This window comes from Emys orbicularis, chromosome 15 (genome assembly GCF_028017835.1).
Source record: "Emys orbicularis isolate rEmyOrb1 chromosome 15, rEmyOrb1.hap1, whole genome shotgun sequence".
NCBI classification, from domain to species: Eukaryota; Metazoa; Chordata; order Testudines; family Emydidae; genus Emys; species Emys orbicularis.
This window is the reverse complement of record NC_088697.1, coordinates 13,963,757-13,981,350: the sequence shown is the minus strand read 5'-3', so window position 1 is coordinate 13,981,350 and position 17,594 is coordinate 13,963,757. Positions and strand designations below refer to the sequence as shown.

The window sequence follows — 17,594 nt, the reverse complement described above, 5'->3', positions numbered from 1 at the left end:
TTAATAGTCGTCCCCCAGACAGTGTGGGTGGGTGGGGGGGGGAGGCTTAGCGGTCTTCCCCTAGGCTGGGCGGGGAAGAGCTGGCGGGAGGCTTAGCAGTCTTCCCTCGGGCGGTCCGCGGGGGAAAGCTTAATAGTCGTCCCCCAGACAGTGTGGGTGGGTGGGTGGGGGGGAGGCTTAACAGTCTTCCCCCAGGCTGAGCAGGAGGCTTCGCAGTCGTCCCCCGGGCAGTCCGGGGGAGGCTTAATAGTCGTCCCCCGGGCGCTCCGGGGGGGAAAGCTTAATAGTCGTCCCCCAGACAGTGTGGGTGGGTGGGGGGGGGGAGGCTTAACAGTCTTCCCCCAGGATGAGCGGGAGGCTTCGCAGTCGTCCCCCGGGCAGTCCGGGGGGGAAAGCTTAACAGTCGTCCCCCCAGACAGGGTGGGTGGGTGGCTGGGGGGAGGCTTAACAGTCTTCCCCCAGGCTGAGCGGGAGGCTTCACAGTCGTCCCCCGGGCAGTCCGGGGGAAGGCTTAATAGTCGTCCCCCGGGCGCTCCGGGGGGGAAAGCTTAATAGTCGTCCCCCAGACAGTGTGGGTGGGTGGGTGGGGGGGGAGGCTTAACAGTCTTCCCCCAGGCAAAGCGGGAGGCTTCGCAGTCATCCCCCGGGTAGTCCGGGGGAGGCTTAATAGTCGTCCCCCGGGCGCTCCGGAGGGGAAAGCTTAATAGTCGTCCCCCAGACAGGGTGGGTGGGGGGAGGCTTAACAGTCTTCCCCCAGGCTGAGCGCGAGGCTTCGCAGTCGTCCCCCGGGCCGTCCGGGGGAGGCTTAACAGTCGTCCCCCGGGCGCTCCGGGGGGGAAAGCTTAATAGTCGTCCCCCAGACAGGGTGGGTGGGGGGGAGGCTTAACAGTCTTCCCCCAGGCTGTGCGGGAGGCTTCGCAGTCATCCCCCGGGCAGTCCGGGGGAGGCTTAATAGTCGTCCCCCGGGCGCTCCGGACGGGAAAGCTTAATAGTCGTCCCCCAGACAGGGTGGGTGGGCGGGAGGCTTAACAGTCTTCCCCCAGGCTGAGCGGGAGGCTTCGCAGTCGTCCGCCGGGCAGTCCGGGGGAAGGCTTAATAGTCGTCCCCCGGGCGCTCCGGGGGGGGAAGGCTTAATAGTCGTCCCCCAGACAGTGTGGGGGGGGGGGAGGCTTAGCGGTCTTCCCCTAGGCTGGGCGGGGAAGGGCTGGCGGGAGGCGTAGCAGTCTTCCCTCGGGCGGTCCGGTGGGGGAGGCTTAGCAGTCGTCTCCAGGGTGGTCCGGGGGTGGGGGGAGGCCTCAGAGTCGTCCCTCGGAGAGTCGGGTCGGCGGCGGCGGTGGGTGTCAGGCTTTACAGCCAGCCTCCGGAGGGTGAGCGTCCTCGGACGCGATGCAGCCGCCGCAGAGAGGCAGCCTCCGAGGCTGGGAGCGGAGCACCGAGGCTGGGGAGAGGGGAGCAGGAGCCCGGGAGGGGGTGGGGTGGGGGGCCTTCAGGACAACCGGTCAACCCCCGGGGAAGCGGCTGTAAAAATTTCAAAGTCCCCACCGGGACAACAGGTCAACCCCCGGGGAAGCGGCTGTAAAATTTTCTAAGTCCCCGCTCGGCCACCGGGTCAACCCACTGAATCTAATGGGTTGACCTGGTGGCCGGTTTGATTTCCGGCCACCAGGTCAACCCATTGGATTCAATGGGTTGACCTGGTGGCCGGTTTGCTGTGCGGCCCGGGTGTCACCCCACTCCGCGGGCCGCGCGGCAGTGGTCCTGAGGACCACAGAGGGGGGCTTAATAGTCGAGATGGAGCAGGTCCGGGGGAGGCTTAATAGTCGTCCCCCGGGCAGTCCGGGGGAAGGCTTAATAGTCGTCCCCCGGGCGCTCCGGGGGGAAAGCTTAATAGTCGTCCCCAGGACAGTGTGGGTGGGTGGGTGGGGGGAGGCTTAACAGTCTTCCCCAGGATGAGCGGGAGGCTTCGCAGTCGTTCCCCCGGGCAGTCCGGGGGGGAAAGCTTAACAGTCGTCCCCCCAGACAGGGTGGGTGGGTGGCTGGGGGAGGCTTAACAGTCTTCCCCAGGCTGAGCGGGAGGCTTCGCAGTCATCCCCCGGGCAGTCCGGGGGAGGCTTAATAGTCGTCCCCCGGGCGCTCCGGGGGGAAAGCTTAATAGTCGTCCCCAGGACAGTGTGGGTGGGTGGGTGGGGGGGAGGCTTAACAGTCTTCCCCCAGGCTGAGCGGGAGGCTTCGCAGTCGTCCCCCGGGCAGTCCGGGGGAAGGCTTAATAGTCGTCCCCCGGGCGCTCCGGGGGGGAAAGCTTAATAGTCGTCCCCCAGACAGTGTGGGTGGGTGGGTGGGGGGGAGGCTTAACAGTCTTCCCCCAGGCTGAGCGGGAGGCTTCGCAGTCGTCCCCCGGGCAGTCCGGGGGAGGCTTAATAGTCGTCCCCCGGGCGCTCCGGGGGGGAAAGCTTAATAGTCGTCCCCCAGACAGTGTGGGTGGGTGGGTGGTGGGGAGGCTTAACAGTCTTCCCCCAGGCTGAGCGGGAGGCTTCGCAGTCGTCCCCCGGGCAGTCCGGGGGAGGCTTAATAGTCGTCCCCCGGGCGCTCCGGGGGGGAAAGCTTAATAGTCGTCCCCCAGACAGTGTGGGTGGGTGGGTGGGGGGGGAGGCTTAACAGTCTTCCCCCAGGCAAAGCGGGAGGCTTCGCAGTCATCCCCCGGGCAGTCCGGGGGAGGCTTAATAGTCGTCCCCCGGGCGCTCTGGGGGGGAAAGCTTAATAGTCGTCCCCAGGACAGTGTGGGTGGGTGGGTGGGGGGAGGCTTAACAGTCTTCCCCCAGGCTGAGCGGGAGGCTTCGCAGTCGTCCCCCGGGCAGTCCGGGGAAGGCTTAATAGTCGTTGCCCCGGGCGCTCCGGGGGGAAAGCTTAATAGTCGTCCCCCAGACAGTGTGGGTGGGTGGGTGGGGGGGAGGCTTAACAGTCTTCCCCCAGGCTGAGCGGGAGGCTTCGCAGTCGTCCCCCGGGCAGTCCGGGGGAGGCTTAATAGTCGTCCCCCGGGCGCTCCGGGGGGGAAAGCTTAACAGTCGTCCCCCCAGACAGGGTGGGTGGGTAGCTGGGGGGAGGCTTAACAGTCTTCCCCCAGGCTGAGCGGGAGGCTTCGCAGTCGTCCCCCGGGCAGTCCGGGGGAAGGCTTAATAGTCGTGTCCCGGGCGCTCCGGGGGGGAAAGCTTAATAGTCGTCCCCCAGACAGTGTGGGTGGGTGGATGGGGGGGGGAGGCTTAACAGTCTTCCCCCAGGCAAAGCGGGAGGCTTCGCAGTCATCCCCCGGGCAGTCCGGGGGAGGCTTAATAGTCGTCCCCCGGGCGCTCCGGAGGGGAAAGCTTAATAGTCGTCCCCCAGACAGGGTGGGTGGGGGGGAGGCTTAACAGTCTTCCCCCAGGCTGAGCGGGAGGCTTCGCAGTCATCCCCCGGGCAGTCCGGGGGAAGGCTTAATAGTCGTTGCCCCGGGCGCTCTGGGGGGGGAAAGCTTAATAGTCGTCCCCCAGACAGGGTGGGTGGGGGGGAGGCTTAACAGTCTTCCCCCAGGCTGAGCGGGAGGCTTCGCAGTCGTTCCCCGGGCAGTCCGGGGAGGCTTAATAGTCGTCCCCCGGGCGCTCCGGGGGGGAAAGCTTAACAGTCGTCCCCCCAGACAGGGTGGGTGGGTGGCTGGGGGGAGGCTTAACAGTCTTCCCCCAGGCTGAGCGGGAGGCTTCGCAGTCGTCCCCCGGGCAGTCCGGGGGAAGGCTTAATAGTCGTGTCCCGGGCGCTCCGGGGGGGAAAGCTTAATAGTCGTCCCCAGGACAGTGTGGGTGGGTGGGTGGGGGGGGAGGCTTAACAGTCTTCCCCCAGGCTGAGCGGGAGGCTTCGCAGTCGTCCCCCGGGCAGTCCGGGGGAAGGCTTAATAGTCGTGCCCCGGGCGCTCCGGGGGGGAAAGCTTAATAGTCGTCCCCCAGACAGTGTGGGTGGGTGGGTGGGGGGGAGGCTTAACAGTCTTCCCCCAGGCTGAGCGGGAGGCTTCGCAGTCGTCCCCGGGCAGTCCGGGGAAGGCTTAATAGTCGTCCCCCGGGCGCTCCGGGGGGGAAAGCTTAATAGTCGTCCCCAGGACAGTGTGGGTGGGTGGGTGGGGGGGAGGCTTAACAGTCTTCCCCCAGGCTGAGCGGGAGGCTTCGCAGTCGTCCCCCGGGCAGTCCGGGGGAAGGCTTAATAGTCGTCCCCCGGGCGCTCCGGGGGGGAAAGCTTAATAGTCGTCCCCCAGACAGGGTGGGTGGGGGGGAGGCTTAACAGTCTTCCCCCAGGCTGAGCGGGAGGCTTCGCAGTCGTCCCCCGGGCAGTCGGGGAAGGCTTAATAGTCGTCCCCCGGGCGCTCCGGGGGGGGGGAAGGCTTAATAGTCGTCCCCAGACACTGTGCGGGGGGGGAGGCTTAGCGGTCTTCCCCTAGGCTGGGCGGGGAAGGGCTGGCGGGAGGCGTAGCAGTCTTCCCTCGGGCGGTCCGGTGGGGGAGGCTTAGCAGTCGTCTCCAGGGTGGTCCGGGGGTGGGGGGAGGCCTCAGAGTCGTCCCTCGAGAGTCGGGTCGGCGGAGGCGGTGGGTGTCAGGCTTTACAGCCAGCCTCCGGAGGGTGAGCGTCCTCGGACGCGATGCAGCCGCCGCAGAGAGGCAGCCTCCGAGGCTGGGAGCGAGGCACCGAGACTGGGGAGAGGGGAGCAGGAGCCCGGGAGGGGGTGGGGTGGGGGGCCTTCAGGACAACCGGTCAACCCCCGGGGAAGCGGCTGTAAAAATTTCAAAGTCCCCACCGGGACAACAGGTCAACCCCGGGGAAGCGGCTGTAAAATTTTCCAAGTCCCCGCTCGGCCACCAGGTCAACCCACTGAATCTAATGGGTTGACCTGGTGGCCGGTTTGATTTCCGGCCACCAGGTCAACCCATTGGATTCAATGGGTTGACCTGGTGGCCGGTTTGCTGTGCGGCCCGGGTGTCACCCCACTCCGCGGGCCGCGCGGCAGTGGTCCTGAGGACCACAGAGGGGGGCTTAATAGTCGAGATGGAGCAGGTCCGGGGGAGGCTTAATAGTCGTCCCCCGGGCGCTCCGGGGGGGAAAGCTTAATAGTCGTCCCCAGGACAGTGTGGGTGGGTGGGTGGGGGGAGGCTTAACAGTCTTCCCCCAGGCTGAGCGGGAGGCTTCGCAGTCGTCCCCCGGGCAGTCCGGGGGAAGGCTTAATAGTCGTCCCCCGGGCGCTCCGGGGGGGAAAGCTTAATAGTCGTCCCCCAGACAGTGTGGGTGGGTGGGTGGGGGGGAGGCTTAACAGTCTTCCCCCAGGCTGAGCGGGAGGCTTCGCAGTCGTCCCCCGGGCAGTCCGGGGGAGGCTTAATAGTCGTCCCCGGGCGCTCCGGGGGGAAAGCTTAATAGTCGTCCCCCAGACAGTGTGGGTGGGTGGGTGGGGGGGAGGCTTAACAGTCTTCCCCCAGGCTGAGCGGGAGGCTTCGCAGTCATCCCCCGGGCAGTCCGGGGGAGGCTTAATAGTCGTCCCCGGGCGCTCTGGGGGGGAAAGCTTAATAGTCGTCCCCAGGAGAGTGTGGGTGGGTGGGGGGGGGGGAGGCTTAACAGTCTTCCCCCAGGCTGAGCGGGAGGCTTCGCAGTCGTCCCCCGGGCAGTCCGGGGGAAGGCTTAATAGTCGTCCCCCGGGCGCTCCGGGGGGGAAAGCTTAATAGTCGTCCCCAGGACAGTGTGGGTGGGTGGGGTGGGGGGGAGGCTTAACAGTCTTCCCCCAGGCTGAGCGGGAGGCTTCGCAGTCGTCCCCCGGGCAGTCCGGGGGAGGCTTATTAGTCGTCCCCGGGCGCTCCGGGGGGGAAAGCTTAATAGTCGTCCCCAGGACAGTGTGGGTGGGAGGGTGGGGGGGAGGCTTAACAGTCTTCCCCCAGGCTGAGCGGGAGGCTTCGCAGTCGTCCCCCGGGCAGTCCGGGGGAGGCTTATAGTCGTCCCCCGGGCGCTCCGGGGGGGAAAGCTTAATAGTCGTCCCCAGGACAGTGTGGGTGGGTGGGTGGGGGGGAGGCTTAACAGTCTTCCCCCAGGCTGAGCGGGAGGCTTCGCAGTCGTCCCCCGGGCAGTCCGGGGGAGGCTTAATAGTCGTCCCCGGGCAGTCCGGGGGGGAAAGCTTAACAGTCGTCCCCCAGACAGGGTGGGTGGGTGGCTGGGGGGAGGCTTAACAGTCTTCCCCCAGGCTGAGCGGGAGGCTTCACAGTCGTCCCCCGGGCAGTCCGGGGAAGGCTTAATAGTCGTCCCCCGGGCGCTCCGGGGGGGAAAGCTTAATAGTCGTCCCCCAGACAGTGTGGGTGGGTGGGTGGGGGGGAGGCTTAACAGTCTTCCCCCAGCTGAGCGGGAGGCTTCGCAGTCGTCCCCCGGGCAGTCGGGGGAAGGCTTAATAGTCGTCCCCCGGGCGCTCCGGGGGAGGAAAGCTTAATAGTCATCCCCGAGACAGTATGGGTGGGGGGGGGAGGCTTAACAGTCTTCCCCCAGGCTGAGCGGGAGGCTTCGCAGTCGTCCCCCGGGCCGTCCGGGGAGGCTTAATAGTCGTCCCCGGGCGCTCCGGGGGGGAAGGCTTAATAGTCATCCCCGAGACAGTATGGGTGGGGGGGGGGAGGCTTAACAGTCTTCCCCCAGGATGAGCGGGAGGCTTAGCAGTCGTCCCCCGGGCAGTCCGGGGGAAGGCTTAATAGTCGTCCCCCGGGCAGTCCGGGGGAAGGCTTAATAGTCGACCCCCGGGCGCTCCGGGGGGGAAAGCTTAATAGTCGTCCCCCAGACAGTGTGGGTGGGTGGGTGGGGGGGAGGCTTAACAGTCTTCCCCAGGCTGAGCGGGAGGCTTCGCAGTCGTCCCCCGGGCAGTCCGGGGGAAGGCTTAATAGTCGTCCCCCGGGCGCTCCGGGGGGAAAGCTTAATAGTCATCCCCGAGACAGTATGGGGGGGGGGAGGCTTAACAGTCTTCCCCAGGCTGAGGGGGAGGCTTCGCAGTCGTCCCCCGGGCAGTCCGGGGGAAGGCTTAATAGTCGTCCCCCGGGCGCTCCGGGGGGGAAAGCTTAATAGTCGTCCCCCAGACAGTGTGGGTGGGTGGGTGGGGGGGGAGGCTTAACAGTCTTCCCCCAGGCTAAGCGGGAGGCTTCGCAGTCGTCCCCCGGGCAGTCCGGGGGAGGCTTAATAGTCGACCCTTGGGCACTCCGGGGGGGAAAGCTTAATAGTCGTCCCCAGACAGTGTGGGTGTGTGGGTGGGGGGGAGGCTTAACAGTCTTCCCCCAGGCTGAGCGGGAGGCTTCGCAGTCGTCCCCCGGCAGTCCGGGGAGGCTTAATAGTCGTCCCCCGGGCGCTCCGGGGGGGAAAGCTTAATAGTCGTCCCCCAGACAGTGTGGGTGGGTGGGTGAGGGGGAGGCTTAACAGTCTTCCCCCAGGCTGAGCGGGAGGCTTCGCAGTCGTCCCCCGGGCAGTCCGGGGGAGGCTTAATAGTCGTGCCCCGGGCGCTCCGGGGGGGAAAGCTTAATAGTCGTCCCCCAGACAGTGTGGGTGGGTGGGTGGGGGGGAGGCTTAACAGTCTTCCCCCAGGCTGAGCGGGAGGCTTCGCAGTCGTCCCCCGGGCAGTCCGGGGAGGCTTATAGTCGTCCCCCGGGCAGTCCGGGGGGAAAGCTTAACAGTCGTCCCCCCAGACAGGGTGGGTGGGTGGCTGGGGGGAGGCTTAACAGTCTTCCCCAGGCTGAGCGGGAGGCTTCACAGTCGTCCCCCGGGCAGTCCGGGGGAAGGCTTAATAGTCGTCCCCCGGGCGCTCCGGGGGGGAAAGCTTAATAGTCGTCCCCCAGACAGTGTGGGTGGGTGGGTGGGGGGGAGGCTTAACAGTCTTCCCCCAGGCTGAGCGGGAGGCTTCGCAGTCGTCCCCCGGGCAGTCCGGGGGAAGGCTTAATAGTCGTCCCCCGGGCGCTCCGGGGGGGAAAGCTTAATAGTCATCCCCGAGACAGTATGGGTGGGGGGGGGAGGCTTAACAGTCTTCCCCCAGGCTGAGCGGGAGGCTTCGCAGTCGTCCCCCGGGCCGTCCGGGGGAGGCTTAATAGTCGTCCCCCCGGGCGCTCCGGGGGGGAAGGCTTAATAGTCATCCCCGAGACAGTATGGGTGGGGGGGGGGAGGCTTAACAGTCTTCCCCCAGGATGAGCGGGAGGCTTAGCAGTCGTCCCCGGGCAGTCCGGGGGAAGGCTTAATAGTCGTCCCCCGGGCAGTCCGGGGGAAGGCTTAATAGTCGTCCCCCGGGCGCTCCGGGGGGAAAGCTTAATAGTCGTCCCCCAGACAGTGTGGGTGGGTGGGTGGGGGGGAGGCTTAACAGTCTTCCCCCAGGCTGAGCGGGAGGCTTCGCAGTCGTCCCCCGGGCAGTCCGGGGGAAGGCTTAATAGTCGTCCCCCAGGCGCTCCGGGGGGGAAAGCTTAATAGTCATCCCCGAGACAGTATGGGGGGGGGGGAGGCTTAACAGTCTTCCCCCAGGCTGAGGGGGAGGCTTCGCAGTCGTCCCCCGGGCAGTCCGGGGGAAGGCTTAATAGTCGTCCCCCGGGCGCTCCGGGGGGGAAAGCTTAATAGTCGTCCCCCAGACAGTGTGGGTGGGTGGGTGGGGGGGGAGGCTTAACAGTCTTCCCCCAGGCTAAGCGGGAGGCTTCGCAGTCGTCCCCCGGGCAGTCCGGGGGAGGCTTAATAGTCGACCCTTGGGCACTCCGGGGGGGAAAGCTTAATAGTCGTCCCCCAGACAGTGTGGGTGGGTGGGTGGGGGGGAGGCTTAACAGTCTTCCCCCAGGCTGAGCGGGAGGCTTCGCAGTCGTCCCCCGGGCAGTCCGGGGGAGGCTTAATAGTCGTCCCCCGGGCGCTCCGGGGGGGAAAGCTTAATAGTCGTCCCCAGACAGTGTGGGTGGGTGGGTGAGGGGGAGGCTTAACAGTCTTCCCCCAGGCTGAGCGGGAGGCTTCGCAGTCGTCCCCCGGGCAGTCCGGGGGAGGCTTAATAGTCGTGCCCCGGGCGCTCCGGGGGGGAAAGCTTAATAGTCGTCCCCCAGACAGTGTGGGTGGGTGGGTGGGGGGGAGGCTTAACAGTCTTCCCCCAGGCTGAGCGGGAGGCTTCGCAGTCGTCCCCCGGGCAGTCCGGGGAAGGCTTAATAGTCGTCCCCCGGGCGCTCCGGGGGGGGAAAGCTTAATAGTCGTCCCCCAGACAGTGTGGGTGGGTGGGTGGGGGGGAGGCTTAACAGTCTTCCCCCAGGCTGAGCGGGAGGCTTCGCAGTCGTCCCCCGGACAGTCCGGGGGAGGCTTAATAGTCGTCCCCTGGGCGCTCCGGGGAGGGGAGGCTTAATAGTCGTCCCCCAGACAGTGTGGGTGGGTGGGGGGGGGAGGCTTAGCGGTCTTCCCCTAGGCTGGGCGGGGAAGAGCTGGCGGGAGGCTTAGCAGTCTTCCCTCGGGCGGTCCGGGGGGGAAAGCTTAATAGTCGTCCCCCAGACAGTGTGGGTGGGTGGGTGGGGGGGAGGCTTAACAGTCTTCCCCCAGGCTGAGCAGGAGGCTTCGCAGTCGTCCCCCGGGCAGTCCGGGGGAGGCTTAATAGTCGTAACCCGGGCGCTCCGGGGGGGAAAGCTTAATAGTCGTCCCCCAGACAGTGTGGGTGGGGGGGGGGGGGGAGGCTTAACAGTCTTCCCCCAGGATGAGCGGGAGGCTTCGCAGTCGTCCCCCGGGCAGTCCGGGGGGGAAAGCTTAACAGTCGTCCCCCCAGACAGGGTGGGTGGGTGGCTGGGGGGAGGCTTAACAGTCTTCCCCCAGGCTGAGCGGGAGGCTTCACAGTCGTCCCCCGGGCAGTCCGGGGGAAGGCTTAATAGTCGTCCCCCGGGCGCTCCGGGGGGGAAAGCTTAATAGTCGTCCCCCAGACAGTGTGGGTGGGTGGGTGGGGGGGGAGGCTTAACAGTCTTCCCCCAGGCAAAGCGGGAGGCTTCGCAGTCATCCCCCGGGCAGTCCGGGGGAGGCTTAATAGTCGTCCCCCGGGCAGTCCGGGGGGGAAAGCTTAACAGTCGTCCCCCCAGACAGGGTGGGTGGGTGGCTGGGGGGAGGCTTAACAGTCTTCCCCCAGGCTGAGCGGGAGGCTTCACAGTCGTCCCCCGGGCAGTCCGGGGGAAGGCTTAATAGTCGTCCCCCGGGCGCTCCGGGGGGGAAAGCTTAATAGTCGTCCCCCAGACAGTGTGGGTGGGTGGGTGGGGGGGAGGCTTAACAGTCTTCCCCCAGGCTGAGCGGGAGGCTTCGCAGTCGTCCCCCGGGCAGTCCGGGGGAGGCTTAATAGTCGTGCCCCGGGCGCTCCGGGGGGGAAAGCTTAATAGTCGTCCCCCAGACAGTGTGGGTGGGTGGGTGGGGGGGAGGCTTAACAGTCTTCCCCCAGGCTGAGCGGGAGGCTTCGCAGTCGTCCCCCGGGCAGTCCGGGGGAAGGCTTAATAGTCGTCCCCCGGGCGCTCCGGGGGGGGAAAGCTTAATAGTCGTCCCCCAGACAGTGTGGGTGGGTGGGTGGGGGGGAGGCTTAACAGTCTTCCCCCAGGCTGAGTGGGAGGCTTCGCAGTCGTCCCCCGGACAGTCCGGGGGAGGCTTAATAGTCGTCCCCTGGGCGCTCCGGGGAGGGGAGGCTTAATAGTCGTCCCCCAGACAGTGTGGGTGGGTGGGGGGGGGGAGGCTTAGCGGTCTTCCCCTAGGCTGGGCGGGGAAGAGCTGGCGGGAGGCTTAGCAGTCTTCCCTCGGGCGGTCCGGGGGGGAAAGCTTAATAGTCGTCCCCCCAGACAGTGTGGGTGGGTGGGTGGGGGGGAGGCTTAACAGTCTTCCCCCAGGCTGAGCAGGAGGCTTCGCAGTCGTCCCCCGGGCAGTCCGGGGGAGGCTTAATAGTCGTCCCCCGGGCGCTCCGGGGGGGAAAGCTTAATAGTCGTCCCCCAGACAGTTTGGGTGGGTGGGTGGGGGGAGGCTTAACAGTCTTCCCCCAGGATGAGCGGGAGGCTTCGCAGTCGTCCCCCGGGCAGTCCGGGGGGGAAAGCTTAACAGTCGTCCCCCCAGACAGGGTGGGTGGGTGGCTGGGGGGAGGCTTAACAGTCTTCCCCCAGGCTGAGCGGGAGGCTTCGCAGTCATCCCCCGGGCAGTCCGGGGGAGGCTTAATAGTCGTCCCCCGGGCGCTCCGGGGGGGAAAGCTTAATAGTCGTCCCCAGGACAGTGTGGGTGGGTGGGTGGGGGGGAGGCTTAACAGTCTTCCCCCAGGCTGAGCGGGAGGCTTCGCAGTCGTCCCCCGGGCAGTCCGGGGGAAGGCTTAATAGTCGTCCCCCGGGCGCTCCGGGGGGGAAAGCTTAATAGTCGTCCCCCAGACAGTGTGGGTGGGTGGGTGGGGGGGGAGGCTTAACAGTCTTCCCCCAGGCTGAGCGGGAGGCTTCGCAGTCGTCCCCCGGGCAGTCCGGGGGAGGCTTAATAGTCGTCCCCCGGGCGCTCCGGGGGGGAAAGCTTAATAGTCGTCCCCCAGACAGTGTGGGTGGGGTGGGTGGGGGGGAGGCTTAACAGTCTTCCCCCAGGCTGAGCGGGAGGCTTCGCAGTCGTCCCCCGGGCAGTCCGGGGGAGGCTTAATAGTCGTCCCCCGGGCGCTCCGGGGGGGAAAGCTTAATAGTCGTCCCCCAGACAGTGTGGGTGGGTGGGTGGGGGGGGAGGCTTAACAGTCTTCCCCCAGGCAAAGCGGGAGGCTTCGCAGTCATCCCCCGGGCAGTCCGGGGGAGGCTTAATAGTCGTCCCCCGGGCGCTCTGGGGGGGAAAGCTTAATAGTCGTCCCCAGGACAGTGTGGGTGGGTGGGTGGGGGGGAGGCTTAACAGTCTTCCCCCAGGCTGAGCGGGAGGCTTCGCAGTCGTCCCCCGGGCAGTCCGGGGGAAGGCTTAATAGTCGTGCCCCGGGCGCTCCGGGGGGGAAAGCTTAATAGTCGTCCCCCAGACAGTGTGGGTGGGTGGGTGGGGGGGAGGCTTAACAGTCTTCCCCCAGGCTGAGCGGGAGGCTTCGCAGTCGTCCCCCGGGCAGTCCGGGGGAGGCTTAATAGTCGTCCCCCGGGCGCTCCGGGGGGGAAAGCTTAACAGTCGTCCCCCCAGACAGGGTGGGTGGGTAGCTGGGGGGAGGCTTAACAGTCTTCCCCCAGGCTGAGCGGGAGGCTTCGCAGTCGTCCCCCGGGCAGTCCGGGGGAAGGCTTAATAGTCGTGTCCCGGGCGCTCCGGGGGGGAAAGCTTAATAGTCGTCCCCCAGACAGTGTGGGTGGGTGGGTGGGGGGGAGGCTTAACAGTCTTCCCCCAGGCTGAGCGGGAGGCTTCGCAGTCGTCCCCCGGGCAGTCCGGGGGAGGCTTAATAGTCGTCCCCCGGGCGCTCCGGGGGGGAAAGCTTAATAGTCGTCCCCCAGACAGTGTGGGTGGGTGGGTGGGGGGGGAGGCTTAACAGTCTTCCCCCAGGCTGAGCGGGAGGCTTCGCAGTCATCCCCCGGGCAGTCCGGGGGAGGCTTAATAGTCGTCCCCCGGGCGCTCCGGAGGGGAAAGCTTAATAGTCGTCCCCCAGACAGGGTGGGTGGGGGGGAGGCTTAACAGTCTTCCCCCAGGCTGAGCGGGAGGCTTCGCAGTCATCCCCCGGGCAGTCCGGGGGAAGGCTTAATAGTCGTGCCCCGGGCGCTCTGGGGGGGGAAAGCTTAATAGTCGTCCCCCAGACAGGGTGGGTGGGGGGGAGGCTTAACAGTCTTCCCCCAGGCTGAGCGGGAGGCTTCGCAGTCGTTCCCCGGGCAGTCCGGGGGAGGCTTAATAGTCGTCCCCCGGGCGCTCCGGGGGGGAAAGCTTAACAGTCGTCCCCCCAGACAGGGTGGGTGGGTGGCTGGGGGGAGGCTTAACAGTCTTCCCCCAGGCTGAGCGGGAGGCTTCGCAGTCGTCCCCCGGGCAGTCCGGGGGAAGGCTTAATAGTCGTGTCCCGGGCGCTCCGGGGGGGAAAGCTTAATAGTCGTCCCCAGGACAGTGTGGGTGGGGTGGGTGGGGGGGGAGGCTTAACAGTCTTCCCCCAGGCTGAGCGGGAGGCTTCGCAGTCGTCCCCCGGGCAGTCCGGGGGAAGGCTTAATAGTCGTGCCCCGGGCGCTCCGGGGGGGAAAGCTTAATAGTCGTCCCCCAGACAGTGTGGGTGGGTGGGTGGGGGGGAGGCTTAACAGTCTTCCCCCAGGCTGAGCGGGAGGCTTCGCAGTCGTCCCCCGGGCAGTCCGGGGGAAGGCTTAATAGTCGTCCCCCGGGCGCTCCGGGGGGGAAAGCTTAATAGTCGTCCCCAGGACAGTGTGGGTGGGTGGGTGGGGGGGAGGCTTAACAGTCTTCCCCCAGGCTGAGCGGGAGGCTTCGCAGTCGTCCCCCGGGCAGTCCGGGGGAAGGCTTAATAGTCGTCCCCCGGGCGCTCCGGGGGGGAAAGCTTAATAGTCGTCCCCCAGACAGGGTGGGTGGGGGGGAGGCTTAACAGTCTTCCCCCAGGCTGAGCGGGAGGCTTCGCAGTCGTCCCCCGGGCAGTCCGGGGGAAGGCTTAATAGTCGTCCCCCGGGCGCTCCGGGGGGGGGGGAAGGCTTAATAGTCGTCCCCCAGACACTGTGCGGGGGGGGAGGCTTAGCGGTCTTCCCCTAGGCTGGGCGGGGAAGGGCTGGCGGGAGGCGTAGCAGTCTTCCCTCGGGCGGTCCGGTGGGGGAGGCTTAGCAGTCGTCTCCAGGGTGGTCCGGGGGTGGGGGGAGGCCTCAGAGTCGTCCCTCGGAGAGTCGGGTCGGCGGCGGCGGTGGGTGTCAGGCTTTACAGCCAGCCTCCGGAGGGTGAGCGTCCTCGGACGCGATGCAGCCGCCGCAGAGAGGCAGCCTCCGAGGCTGGGAGCGGAGCACCGAGACTGGGGAGAGGGGAGCAGGAGCCCGGGAGGGGGTGGGGTGGGGGGCCTTCAGGACAACCGGTCAACCCCCGGGGAAGCGGCTGTAAAAATTTCAAAGTCCCCACCGGGACAACAGGTCAACCCCCGGGGAAGCGGCTGTAAAATTTTCCAAGTCCCCGCTCGGCCACCAGGTCAACCCACTGAATCTAATGGGTTGACCTGGTGGCCGGTTTGATTTCCGGCCACCAGGTCAACCCATTGGATTCAATGGGTTGACCTGGTGGCCGGTTTGCTGTGCGGCCCGGGTGTCACCCCACTCCGCGGGCCGCGCGGCAGTGGTCCTGAGGACCACAGAGGGGGGCTTAATAGTCGAGATGGAGCAGGTCCGGGGGAGGCTTAATAGTCGTCCCCCGGGCAGTCCGGGGGAAGGCTTAATAGTCGTCCCCCGGGCGCTCCGGAGGGGAAAGCTTAATAGTCGTCCCCCAGACAGGGTGGGTGGGGGGGAGGCTTAACAGTCTTCCCCCAGGCTGAGCGGGAGGCTTCGCAGTCGTCCCCCGGGCAGTCCGGGGGAAGGCTTAATAGTCGTCCCCCGGGCGCTCCGGGGGGGAAAGCTTAATAGTCGTCCCCCAGACAGTGTGGGTGGGTGGGGGGGGGGGAGGCTTAACAGTCTTCCCCCAGGCTGAGCGGGAGGCTTCGCAGTCGTCCCCCGGGCAGTCCGGGGGAGGCTTAATAGTCGTCCCCCGGGCGCTCCGGGGGGGAAAGCTTAACAGTCGTCCCCCAGACAGTGTGGGTGGGTGGGTGGGGGGGGAGGCTTAACAGTCTTCCCCCAGGCAAAGCGGGAGGCTTCGCAGTCATCCCCCGGGCAGTCCGGGGGAGGCTTAATAGTCGTCCCCCGGGCGCTCCGGAGGGGAAAGCTTAATAGTCGTCCCCCAGACAGGGTGGGTGGGGGGGAGGCTTAACAGTCTTCCCCCAGGCTGAGCGGGAGGCTTCGCAGTCGTCCGCCGGGCAGTCCGGGGGAAGGCTTAATAGTCGTCCCCCGGGCGCTCCGGCGGGGGGGAAGCTTAATAGTCGTCCCCCAGACAGGGTGGGTGGGGGGGAGGCTTAACAGTCTTCCCCCAGGCTGGGCGGGGGGGAGGCTTAATAGTCATCCCCCAGACAGTGTGGGTGGGTGGGGCAGGGGGGGGAGAGGCTTAGCAGTCTTCCCCTAGACTGGCCGGGGGTGGGGGCTTAGCAGTCGTCTCCAGGGTGGTCCGGGGGTGGGGGGAGGCCTCAGAGTCGCCCCTCGGAGAGTCGGGGCGGCGGCGGTGGTGGGTGTCAGGCTTTACAGCCAGCCTCCGGAGGGTGAGCGTCCTCGGACGCGATGCAGCCGCCGCAGAGAGGCAGCCTCCGAGGCTGGGAGCGGAGCACCGAGGCTGGGGAGAGGGGAGCAGGAGCCCGGGGGTGGGGGTGGGGGTGGGGGGCCTTCAGGACAACCGGTCAAGCCCCGGGAAGCGGCTGTAAAATTTTCAAAGTCCCCACCGGGACAACAGGTCACGCCCCGGGAAAAGGCTGGAAAATTTCCTAAGTCCCCGCTCGGCCACCAGGTCCACCCAGGTCTAGCAATGGGGTTGACCTGCCTGATGGCCGGTTAGTATCAACGTAGTCTCACACAGGAGGGCAGCTCTCAGGCCGGCCGGCTGCGGCTGACTCTGGGGCGGTGCCCGGTGCCCGGCAGCGAGGCGCGGGGGGGGGTGGGGGGGGTGAGGGGGGGGGAGCGACACGGGGCTTACCGGCCCCGGGGCCGGGGGCGCCTCCTGCGGCTTTGGGGGCCGCGGGTCCTCCGTGGCATCCAGGCCAGGCCTCTCCTGCCTGGCCGCGGGGGGATTCGGGGGCGGTCCCGCGGGCCGGCGGCCGGGCGCAGGGGGGGGGCCCGAGCGAGTCCGCCCCGGGCCCGGGGTCTCCCCCTGCGGCTCAGGGGGGGCGTGGGTCCTCGGGGGAGGAAGCCCGGGGGGAGCTGCAGACCCGCCGTGGGGCCCTCCAGGCCAGGCCTCGCCTGGGTGGCCGCGGGGGGATTCGGGTCGGGCCCGCGGGCCGGCGGCCGGGCGCAGCGGGGCCGGGAGGGTCCGGGCCAGTCCGCCGCATGCCCGGGGTCTCCCCCAGCGGCTTCGGTGGCCGTGGGTCCCCGGTGGGGCAAGCGGCGGGGAGCCTGACACCCGCCGTGGGGCCCTCCAGGCCAGGCCTCGCCTGGGTGGCCGGGGGGGGATTCGGGGCGGTCCCGCGGGCCGGCGGCCGGGCGCAGGGGGGCCGGGAGGGGCCGGGCCAGTCCGCCCCATGCCCGGGGTCTCCCCCAGCGGCTTCGGTGGCCGTGGGTCCCCGGTGGGGGCAAGCGGCGGGGAGCCTGACACCCGCCGTGGGGCCCTCCAGGCCAGGCCTCGCCTGGGTGGCCGCGGGGGGATTCGGGGCGGTCCCGCGGGCCGGCGGCCGGGCGCAGGGGGGCCGGGAGGGGCCGCGCCAGTCCGCCCCATGCCCGGGGTCTCCCCCCAGCGGCTTCGGTGGCCGTGGGTCCCCGGTGGGGCAAGCGGCGGGGAGCCTGACACCCGCCGTGGGGCCCTCCAGGCCAGGCCTCGCCTGGGTGGCCGCGGGGGGATTCGGGGCGGTCCCGCGGGCCGGCGGCCGGGCGCAGGGGGGCCGGGAGGGGCCGGGCCAGTCCGCCCCATGCCCGGGGTCTCCCCCAGCGGCTTCGGTGGCCGGGGGTCCTCCGCGGAGGAAGCCGGGTGGGTGTTGGGGGGAGCCGGACCCCAGGCGCCCCGACCCGTGACCTGCGGCCGCGACCTCCGACTCGGCAGGAGCGACGAGGGGCTTTCTGGCCCGCCCCCCCCCCCCTTCTCCTTCCTCCCCAGAAAAAGGAGAGAGAGCTGGCTCGGACCGGGAAAAGCTGCCTACGGCACCTGGGATTCCCAGGCGGTCACCCATCCAAGTACTAGCCAGGCCCGGGACGGTTTACCTTCCGAGATCGGACGGGATCGGGGGCGTTCGGTCCGGTATGGCCGTAGGCACCCGGCTCCGCGCCTCCTCGCCCGCTTTCCCCTGCCGGCGCCCGGGCCTGCCGCACGGCGAGCCCCGGTCGGACTGCCCCGTGCGGCAGGGCCCCCGTCTCTCGCGGGCCCGATCCTTTTTTTTCCTTTTCAAGCTCCGGGGCCCGGGCTGGCCCGTCAGAGCCCCTTCCCCTCCCCCCCCCCCTCCCTCCGGCGTCGGGAAAAATATTTTCCCGGACTTCCAGCGGGCCCGATCCTGTCAGCCGGGGGTGGGGGGGGGGGCAGTCCCTCGCTGCGGCCAGGGAGGGTGAGCCCGGGGCGGCTTGCCTGGCGGCCGGGTCCCGGCAGGCCCGATCCATTCCCCCCCTCCCCGTCCCCCGTCCCCCAGCGGTTCCAGCGGTTCCCCGCCCCGCCCCCGCGCCTGGTTCGCACCCTGTTCCTTCGGGCCGAGGAAGGCGTACCCCGGGGGGAACCGTCCGAGTCCCCTCCCGGGCACCAGGTCAACCCGTGGAATCGAACGGGGTTCACCTGGCTGGCCGGTATGCTTTCCGGCCACCGGGTCAACCCATAGGTTTTAACTGGTATACCTGGTGGCCGCTTTGCCAGGTCAACCCGGTTCTCCCTCCTTCCCTGGGCGCCCCCTCCTCGGAGGCGTCG

General features: G+C 68.1%; 1 non-coding gene across 1 annotated transcript; it reads right to left on the bottom strand.

The window, feature by feature from the left end:
* Positions 1-16,838: 16,838 nt before the first annotated feature.
* On the bottom strand, positions 16,839-16,957 carry LOC135889779 (5S ribosomal RNA). The gene has a single exon (XR_010562108.1). It is a non-coding gene; the product is annotated as a 5S ribosomal RNA (ribosomal RNA).
* Between the last annotated feature and the right edge of the window lie 637 nt (positions 16,958-17,594).